The following is a 10,393-nucleotide window of genomic DNA, read 5'->3' on the forward strand; positions in this document are numbered from 1 at the left end:
AATATGTTTTTATCGGCAAATAACCACCAATTTGCCATTGTTCATAGCAAATTGTGAGAAAATTCCTAGCGTTCGGGGGGTCTAGGGCTCCTGCTGGCCCCCTGTCTCCGCCACTGCATATAACTACCTAATTTTTGTCTGATAAAGAACCAGTGGTCGAGATTGCCTATGAAATACAATATTATCTTGTTGCGTCCATTCACTCACAGTCAAGGTTGAGTATATACATCATACCACTCACTCATCACGGGGAAACCTGCAAACATGATGCAACCACAAGGGGCAATACATTGAATGTATTGGCAAGTTTCAGTAGTAAGTATAACATACCTAAATCATGCTTCTGGGACAAGTGTAGAGTCATTTTCTTTTTGCGGAAAGCAATGTATGTTGTATTCTATCTTTGTAATAGATGGTTCTACTCTAACATAATGGATAAATTGTAAAAACAACAACCCTAGGCATGCTGGCACAATCTCAATGGAGGTCCTCCCCATTGTCATACCAATAGAGGCAATATTCTCGTGTTCAACCCAACAAGTCTTAGTTAAGGAAATTATGGTGATGAGACCTTTCTTCCCTTTCATGGCCAAGTTAGTCAAAGTTGTCCATAAATAAGGACACGTCTAATCATGATCAATATTTACACTCTTGAGAGGTTTTACTTTATCCGCAAGACCTTGCACTACAAAAAAAGACACATCCGTGACATTTTGGGTCGAACGATTTTTTTCTGTCATGCTTATGACACTTCCATGACGATAATTGTGACAAAACCCGGTATCATCATAGATGTGGTGGGCTCCTACTTCTATGACAAAAAATCATGACAGAAAATAGGCTTTTCGTCCTGGGCGGGCCGGAGACGCACCTGCATGACATTCTTTGGGCCGTCCATGACGGAAAAAACCGTGGTACAAGCGAGGGCGAGGAAAATATCGGGGAGTTCCCGGTTACGGTGGGTGGTCGGGGCCGAGCGATGCACGGAGGGATTGCGCGTTTCTCTCGTACACGTACGCGCGTGGTTGCGAGGCGTTGGGCTCTAACTGAACCCGAGCGAGGCGTTCGCCTAATTGAATCCGAGCGATTGCACTGCAGGCTACGCGTTACTGAACCCGATCGAGCGGTTCCTTCGCTACTGCTGCTAACTGAAGCCGATCGAACCTGCTGCCTCTTGATGAACAGTGAGCGTTGTTGGGGGTTGGATGAACAGGACCCCGTGGTAGTAGAGGCCGTTGCCGCTGGATGAACAGGACCCCGATCGAGCCGGTTGGGGGTGGACGAACAGGACCCCGTGGAGGGCTGGATGAACAGGACCCCGTGGAGGGCTGGATGAACAAGACCCCGTGGAGGGCTGGTTGAACAGTAGCCGGTGGAGGGCTGGATGAACAGTAGCCCGTGGAGGGGTGGTTGAATAGGACCCCGTGGAGAGGGCTGGTTGAACAGTAGCCGGTGGAGGAGCGGTGGAGGCTGGATGAACAGGAGCCCGTGGATGAACAGTTGCAGGTGGAGGCTGGAGGAGGTCGACGGTGGATGAACAGTAGGCATGGAGGCTGGAGGAGGTCGATGGTGGAGATGAACAGTAGCTCGTGGAGTCCCGTTTTGCGGTACGCCACACCCCTCCTGTTGGGGATATAACTACTGGTGTCACCCGCCCAGGAGGGGCCGGGTTACATTGAGACGATCATCGCATGAAGCCTAGAATCAAGCTCGAAGATGGCGGGTCAGTAATGGGCTTAAGGCCCAGAGGCGGCTTAAGGCCCGTAGTGGTAAACCGCCGTAAGGCGTGACTTGTAGTGTAAGGCAAGAATAGTTAAGAGTCCGAGCCGGACGCTCTTTATAAGCCGGCCGGGACTCTGAGAGCCGCTGGGCGTTAACCTCTCTATATAAAGGGACGACCCGGCGGCGGTTTAGGACAAGGAAGATCAGATCGATAGCCAAGCAGAGCGGTTTAGCTCCTGGTCATCGAAACCCTAAGCAATACTACCTCAACTGGAAGTAGGCTTTTACCTTCAACGTAAGGGGCCGAACCAGTATAATATTCGTGTCCTTTGTCCCGTTTAACCCCTTTAAGCTTCCTAGCGGCGATGGCTCCACGACTAAGTCCTTGCTCGAGGACATCTGCCGTGACAATTCCACGACAGTTGGCGCCCACCGTGGGGCCAGCGCACGGTGGATTTGAGTTCCTAAAGGGCAGCTTCGAAGGGCTCAAGGGATACGCCGTGGGCCGGATGACCAAGAGTCATCGCGGCAAGCTCTACATCGACGATGCAAGCTGGGGCCCCGACGCCGGCTCAATCGAGTACGGGTACCGGGTCCCCTTCGGCGGAATCCACATTTTTATTGGCAAGATTGGCGAGCCGGGCCCTGAGCCAGACCTCTGCGCCGACCTCATCGAGACGGCTCAGCGTGCGAGACCCGCCCGGACTCTGCCTGCCTTGAGGCGAGCTTTCGTGGGATGCGTCCATGGAGGACTCTCCGAAGGATCCGGATCTGGCGATGAGACGGCCGCTCGCTCTGATGACGAGTCGTCCACAGATGAGACCAACTCGTTATATCAAATTCAAGATGGCAGGCTCAAGGGTTGTTCTGATGGCGACAGTATTCCGGACCCCTTTGAGCCGCCCAGCCGGGTTGGAATCTTCATGGCCGGCGCACAACCTGTTCAAAACCCCGCTGCTGGGGCAGGGAGCCCTGCGCACTTGCCGGCTCAGGTGCTAATCGATCTCACAGATAAGATGACGGCCCTGTTAACCGCTACGGTTGTCCCAGCGGATCAAGCTCAGCATGATGCGGAGGTGGCACAGTTAAAGCTGGATATAGCGAGAGCCAAGGAAGATCTGGCAGCGGAAGGGATCAGGATGGCTGCAGAGCGGGCGACTCTCGACGCCCAGACTTAGCTGATTCAGGCGCAGTCTTTCCGGCTCACGATGGATCAGAACGCATCCAATGAGATCATGAGAAGGAGGCATCAGAAGGCTCAATCTCGACTCCCTCCGGTTTACGATCCTCGAAACCTCTTCAACACGCCTGGTGCCGGGCCCAGTAACCCGCCAGAGATCACGGCACCCGGGGCTGGAACGCCGATTCAGCCGCAAGTGATGGGGCCTCCCCGTGTGAACACTACCCCGCCTCAGTACGTGCCAATACCACCGGGTCATTATGCCAACCCGTTGGAAAACATGGTCACCACGGCGGCGCGACTGGCGGCTCTCCCAATCGAGGGCGACTCTCCAACGGCGGTCGAAACCCGCCGGGTCAGAGAACTTCTTCAGATGGCTCTGGCGCAACAGGAGGCATATTCATATAGCCGGGACAGGATTCATTCAACCCCTCGTCCAGGCCGGAGCCCGAGTTATAGCAGACACATGGTTTCAGCGACCGGCTCAAGCAACGTCCGGCGCCGTGACTTGCCAGCTGGCCACGGCCCGGCTCATAATGGAGCCTTTAACACGACAGACCCAGACAGAGCACGGGAAGAGGCGGAGCATATGCCTCAGTTGACGGCTTACCAGCCCCTCCCGGTTTATCCGACGGCTTCTATCGAGGCGGGTATGCCTGCGAGGACCGGAGGTGTCCCTTGTCTGGTGCCGGCTCTCCGTAATGAATGTCTGCCCAAGGATTTCAAAGGACCTAGGAAGGTACCTAATTATACGGCTGATTTACAACCCGGAGCATGGATCGAGAGCTACGAGATGGCTATGGAGTTGCTAGAGGTCAGCGAAGCGGCAATGGCCAAATACTTCACCATGATGTTGGATGGGACCGCCCGCACTTGGTTGAAAGGACTGCCGCCTAATTCTATCGGGTCATGGGCAGAGCTAAAAGCCCGGTTCATCCAAAACTTCAAAGATACATGTAGGCAATCTATGTCAATTGTGGATTTGCGAGTCTACGACCCATTGGGTTCGCGGGGTCAAAGAGATAATACATTCGTCTGATAAGATGGATGCCGGCTCTGCAGTTTTAATGTTGGAGCAAAATTGTTGTTTTGCGCCCCTGAAGATGAAGCTCGGGCGGCTCAAGCGCGATTGCAATGATATGGGTACGCTGATGGCGGCTCTGGTCAAGTACGCCGACTCTGATAGTACCAAGGATCCCGCGTCGGATGATGAAAGGACAGGGAAGGGAAAGAAGAACGGCAATGGCAAGGGCCCTTAGCATAACCCGGCGAACCAGGGAGGTAAAAAACGTAAGGCTGATGGCAGTATGGAGTTTGTGGCCAACGCCAATGCACAGGGTAACAACCACCGACGTAAGGGGAGACCACCTCCCCGAGCCGGCGGGTCAGGCCCGACGCTTGAGCAGTTGTTGAATGAGCCTTGTCCAAGGCATGGCTCTAGGGAGAAGCCGGCCACTCATCTGTGGGAAGACTGCGAATCATGAAAGCCTTCAAAAATTCCAACGCTTTTAATGGCAACAATGGGCAGGGCGGCGGCTCAGGCGCCGGCGGCTTTCATGGCCCGGGCGGCGGCTCAAATTCCAATTCTCAGAGTTTTCAAGGGGGTTTTAATCAGTAATCTGGCCAGGGTAATCAGCAGCAGCAGTAGGGGGGATACCAGACCAATCCAAAGCAGCTCAATGGTGGACAGTATCATGTGTTCACTACCAGTCTGTGCAAGCGAGACCAGAAGCTTCATAAGAGGGCTGTAAATGCTGTTGAGCCGGCGGTTCCCCGCTATTTAAGATGGTCTGAGCAGCCTATTGTATGGAGTAGGGAAGATCATCCTCCCCGGGTTGATAATCCTGGTCACCTGGCCTTGGTGGTGGCTCCTCAGGTTGGGGGGGGGGGTATAAATTCACTAAAGTGCTCATGGACGGAGGCAGCAGCATCAACATCCTCTATTATGAGACCTTCCGTCGTATGGGATTAACTGATAAAAACCTTAGCCAGTCCAACACTGTTTTCCATGGGGTGGTGCCCGGTAAGTCGGCGTATCCAGTCGGTAAGATCGAGCTGGAAGTAGCCTTCGGAGATGAGTACAACTACAGGGCGGAAAAACTAACCTTTGAGGTGGTTAAAATAAGAAGCCCGTACCATGCTTTATTTGGGCGGCCGGCTTACGCCAAGTTCATGGCACGGCCGTGCTACGTGTATTTGCAGCTCAAGATGCCGGGTCACAATGGGACCATTACGGTTCATGGCAGCCGAAAGATAGCCTTGGAGTGTGAGGAAGGTGACGCTGCTTACGCTGAATCTGTTTGCGCAACAGAGGAGTTGAAGTTTTACAAGGATAATGTTGACCCGGCAGATATGACGTCTTTGAAAAAGCCAACCACGAAGCATGAGCCGGTAATGAAATTTAAGTCGGCCGATGAGACTAAACTTGTTGACTTTGTTCCCAGTGACTCATCTAAGCAGTTCAGCATCAGTGCCAATCTGGATCCGAAATAGGAAGGCACGCTCATCGAGTTCATCCGTGAGAACAGGGACATCTTTGCATGGAAACCTTCTGACATGCCGGGTGTACCAAGAGAACTCGCTGAGCACACTCTCAATATTGATCCGAAATTTAAGCCAGTCAGGCAATTCCTCCGGCGGTTTAATGAGGAGAGGCGGAAAGCCATTGGTGAGGAAGTAGCCCGGCTCTTGGCGGCCGGGTTTATCATTAAAGTCTTTCATCCAGAATGGTTAGCTAACCCGGTGCTCGTGCTCAAGAAGAACGGCACCTGGCGTATGTGCGTGGATTATACGGATTTAAACAAGGCTTGTCCGGCTGATCCTTTTGCTCTCCCTCGTATTGATCAAATTATTGATGCTACGGCGGGTTGTGAGCGTTTGAGTTTTTTGGATGCGTATTCTGGTTACCATCAGATCAAAATGGCTGTTAAGGACCAAGAGAAGACGACGTTCATTAATCCTTTTGGAGCCTTCTGTTATGTGTCTATGCCTTTTGGGCTCAAGAGTGCACAGGCGACTTACCAGCGTTGCGTGCAGAATTGTCTTCATAATCAGATTGGGCGCAACGTTCATGCCTATGTGGATGATATCGTGGTCAAATCCAGAAAGAAGGAGACCTTGATAGATGATCTGAGAGAGACCTTTGATAATCTCCGGGTCTACAAGATGATGCTTAACCTGGCCAAGTGTGTCTTTGGTGTTCCTGCAGGCAAGCTCTTGGGTTTTCTGGTTTCTCACAGAGGCATTGAGGCTAACCCGGAGAAGATCAAGGCAATCACCTCTCTGGCTAAGCCGGCGTGCATAAATGACGTCCAGCGTCTGGCGGGTCGCATCGCTGCTTTGAGTCGGTTTATAAGCCAGTTGGGTGAAAAGGCCATGCCACTGTATCAGATGATGAAGAAAACATATGACTTTGTCTGGAATGATGCTGCTAATGCTGCTTTCGAGGATTTGAAAAAACAACTAGCTGAGCCGCCAGTCCTTGCTGCTCCTGTCGACAAGGAGCCTTTATTGCTGTATGTCGCCGCTAACATACGAGTCGTCAGTGTAGCTGTGGTGGTGGAGCGTAAGGATGTGGGTAAGGAGCATCCGGTTCAGCGGCCGGTTTACTACGTTAGCGAAGTACTCATTGAGTCCAAACAACGGTATCCACATTGGCAGAAGCTTGTTTATGGGGTGTTCATGGCAAGCCGGAAGCTTAAGCATTATTTCCAGGGCCACCCTATCACTGTGGTCAGTTCTGCTCCCCTAGGAGATATCATCCAAAATAGAGAAGCCATAGGAAGAGTTGCTAAGTGGGCTATAGAACTTGGGCCTCATGGTCTAAAATACGTGCCACGCACTGCTATCAAATCTCAAGCGTTGGTGGATTTCATCAACGATTGGACAGAACTGCAGGTGCCTGAAGAGAAACCGGATAATACATACTGGACTATTCACTTTGACGGGTCCAGGCAATTGGAGGGCTCGGGGGCTGGAGTTGTGTTAGCTTCCCCTCGAGGTGACAAGTTTCATTATGTACTACGGTTGATGTTTCCCTGTACTAACAATGCAGCTGAGTACAAGGCCTTGCTCCATGGTCTTCGGATGGCTAAGGAGATGAGCTTAAGCCGGGTAAGGTGCTTTGGCGACTCAGATTTAGTGGCCCAACAAGTATCAGGCAAGTGGGATTCCAAGGATCCCCTCATGGCGGCTTATCGCCGCGAAGTTGATGCCATTGCTGGACACTTTCAGGGTTACCAAGTAGAGCACATCGATCGCAGAAAGAACGAGGTGGCTGATGCATTAAGCCGGCTGGGCTCTCAGCGAAAGCCGGTGCCGCCTAATACTTTCTTGGATATTCTACATAACCCTTCTGTCAAGTTGCCTACAGAGGAAGACTTGGCTGTTCCTGACCCAGAAGCACAGTTGGTGGCGGCTCTCCATGTTATCCCAGATTGGACAGTGCCATACTTAGCTTACATGACCCGGGGAGAATTGCCTGAGGATGAAACTTTGGCCAGACAAATAACCCGGCGGTCTAAGTCAATGATAATTATCAATGGCGAGTTGCATCATCGCAGTGTCACTGGAACTTTTCAGCATTGTGTTTCCTCTGAGGAAGGTCAAGCAATTTTACATGAGATTCACGAGGGGGATTGTGGCCATCATGCTGGCTCAAAATCCCTTGTGGCCAAGGCTTTTCATCATGGTTTTTATTGGCTGACGGCTCTTGCTGACGCAGAGGACTTAGTCAGTAAATGTGACGGTTGTCAGAAGTTCTCAAGACGTGCTCACGTGCCGGCTTAAGAGTTGAGGATGATTCCAATCACTTGGCCGTTTGCAGTCTGGGGGCTTGATATGGTTGGGCCTTTCAAAAGGTCCAAAGATAAGAGGACCCACCTCTTGGTGGCGGTTGACAAGTTCACAAAGTGGGTTGAGGCAGAGCCCGTTAGTAAGTGTGACGCAGCCACGACGGTTCAGTTCATGAAAAAGGTGATATTTCGCTTTGGTTTTCCACACAGCATTATAACTGACAATGGTACCAGTCTGTCTAAAGGCGCCATGGAGGAGTTTTGTCAACGAGAGCATATTCGGCTTGATGTTTCATCAGTGGCTCACCCTCAATCCAATGGTCAAGCTGAGAGAGCCAATCAGGAAATCTTGAAGGGCATCAAGCCCCGGCTTTTGGTCCCTTTGCAACGGACGCCGGGTCATTGGGTGGAGGAGTTACCCTCCGTGTTATGGAGCATCAATACTACTCCTAACAGGTCTACGGGTTACACGCCTTTCTTCATGGTTTATGGAGCGGAGGCGGTCCTCCCTAGCGACATCCGTCATGACTCGCCTCGAGTGGTGGCTTATGTCGAGGCGGATAATGAGCAGGCGCGTCAAGATGCTCTTGACTTGTTGGACGAACAACGTGACGTAGCAGCAGCTCGCTCGCCGATGAACAGGACCCCCGTTTCGACCGTAGCGCTCGAACACAAGTCCGTTTCCTCCTTTTTGCGGTACGCCACATCCCTCCCGATCAACAGGACCCCGTTTCGACCGTAGGAGGTCGAAGAGAAGTTCGCTTCCTCCATTTTGCAGTACGCCACACCCCTCCCGGTGAACAGGATCCCGTTTCGACCGTAGGCGGCCGAACACAAGGCCGTTTCCTCCGTTCTGCGGTACGCCAGGCCTCGTTTTGATCGGCTGTTTTGTCCAAGCCAGTTGGCTCCCGATGAACATCACGCGTTCTGTTGCCTCTCGATGAACACGATGACGCAGTTTCTCTGTTTCGACCCAGCCGGTTGGCTGCCGATGAACATGACACCGTCGCTGCCTCTCCATGTATATGAGCCCTGGCCGTACGTATGAGCGAGTAGGCGTTCGAGACCCCGCCCGTATGTACGTACATGGCCGTATTTACTTTCTTGCATCCTGGCTGTACGTACGTGTACATGCTACGTGCGCACCTCTACTACGACACGTGCCCTTCCTTACTCGGCCACGGTTCATCGCTGCAGCCTGCAGACAGACCGATCGACCAGTACGTACGTACACGTTCGCGACCAGAATGACAACACTACATACGCTTTGACCACGTGGGTCCCGACTGTCAGGGAGGATAAGGAGGCACTTCCTTGCGTGCGAAGATGTAGCTGGTGGGTCCCAGCAGTCAGGGGGGAAATGTTTTTTCGTGAAATACGGTGGCCCGTCCGGTGGGTCCCTGCTGTCAGGCGGAGGTGGTGGGCGTACAGGTCGAAGGTCGAGCATCCAGAGGATAACAAATCGATCGAGTACGGTGTGCCGTTCGTGAGGGTGCAGAGCCAGCCGGAGCCACAGGAGTATTCGTTCTCCCATCACAAGAGGAGGCCGGATGGCGCGACGTCACTTCCCCGCTGTTCTCCACGGTTCCCTCGACGCTCGCCTCGTTTCAACGGCGGCGGTAGGGTTTAAGTTAAGCTTCGCACTAACCTAATCTTCCATCTGCTCATGCTTACAATCAATGTGACGGCTAATGAAAATCATGCTTAAAATCAGTCTCCGAGTACTATGCCAATCACCCTAAAATAGCTCTGGACCTTTGGGTCAAAGTTGTGACACTGTGTACAAATAAAGAAAAATAGATTGGTGCTTCTTTCAGAAAAGAGTACTCCCTAGAAAACTGCCAATATAAGCTACTAGTATTTGTTTAGAGGATTTGTTGCCGAGAAAGATCCGTCCACAGAGAGCGCCACACATCCCACTGGTGGTGGTGGATGCCAATGCGTGCATGGAGCATGGTTGGTGTCGGTAATTTTTACTTGGCACACCTCGCACTCTGCATATATGCCGGTTCCATCCGTACATTTGTGCAGTTCCACCAAAATGCAGCTGAATAACCCTGTTTGCATAGATAATGAAAAGGCATGATTACATTATAGTGGCACTAGTTGATGAAACATACACTAATAAATAGAAGAAAATATTGCGATAGTATCATAGTATGCCATGTTGCGAGGGCGAGATGGGCCCTGCGACGCCTCATACGGTTGGCCTCATAGTGGAAATCGACCCAATTCTCCCCGATACACCTTCTGCCAGTGATGAACATCAGTGTACAACGGTAGTGCAAGGAGGGGCTTTGAGACATTCCAATCTCTATTTTTGTGCAGATCAACTAAAATTAAGCACCCCAGCTTGCAGAAACACTTAAACATTAACAATGGGACTAATTGATGAAACATATACTGAAAAAGAGAAGAACTTTCTTTATCTACATTGGAAATGAAATGATAGAGAGGACACTCGCTCTATTTTAACTGTATTATTACTTCATTTTATCAGTGGCACTAGGGTCGAGCAGGTGGCAAGCGAGGTGTACCGTGCGTCGCAAGGATGGAGGCCGGGGGTGCTTAGTCTGGGATGCTGAAGTTGGCTATCTTTCAGTCCCTATTTCCCCCCCTAATGTTTCTGTGAGCATTTGGGTTGTAATCCAAACTTGGTCGAGCTGGTGCTGCGTCCCCCTACCTGCCTAGCTTATGT

Source organism: Triticum aestivum, chromosome 6D (assembly GCF_018294505.1).
Source record: "Triticum aestivum cultivar Chinese Spring chromosome 6D, IWGSC CS RefSeq v2.1, whole genome shotgun sequence".
Lineage (NCBI taxonomy): Eukaryota > Viridiplantae > Streptophyta > Magnoliopsida > Poales > Poaceae > Triticum > Triticum aestivum.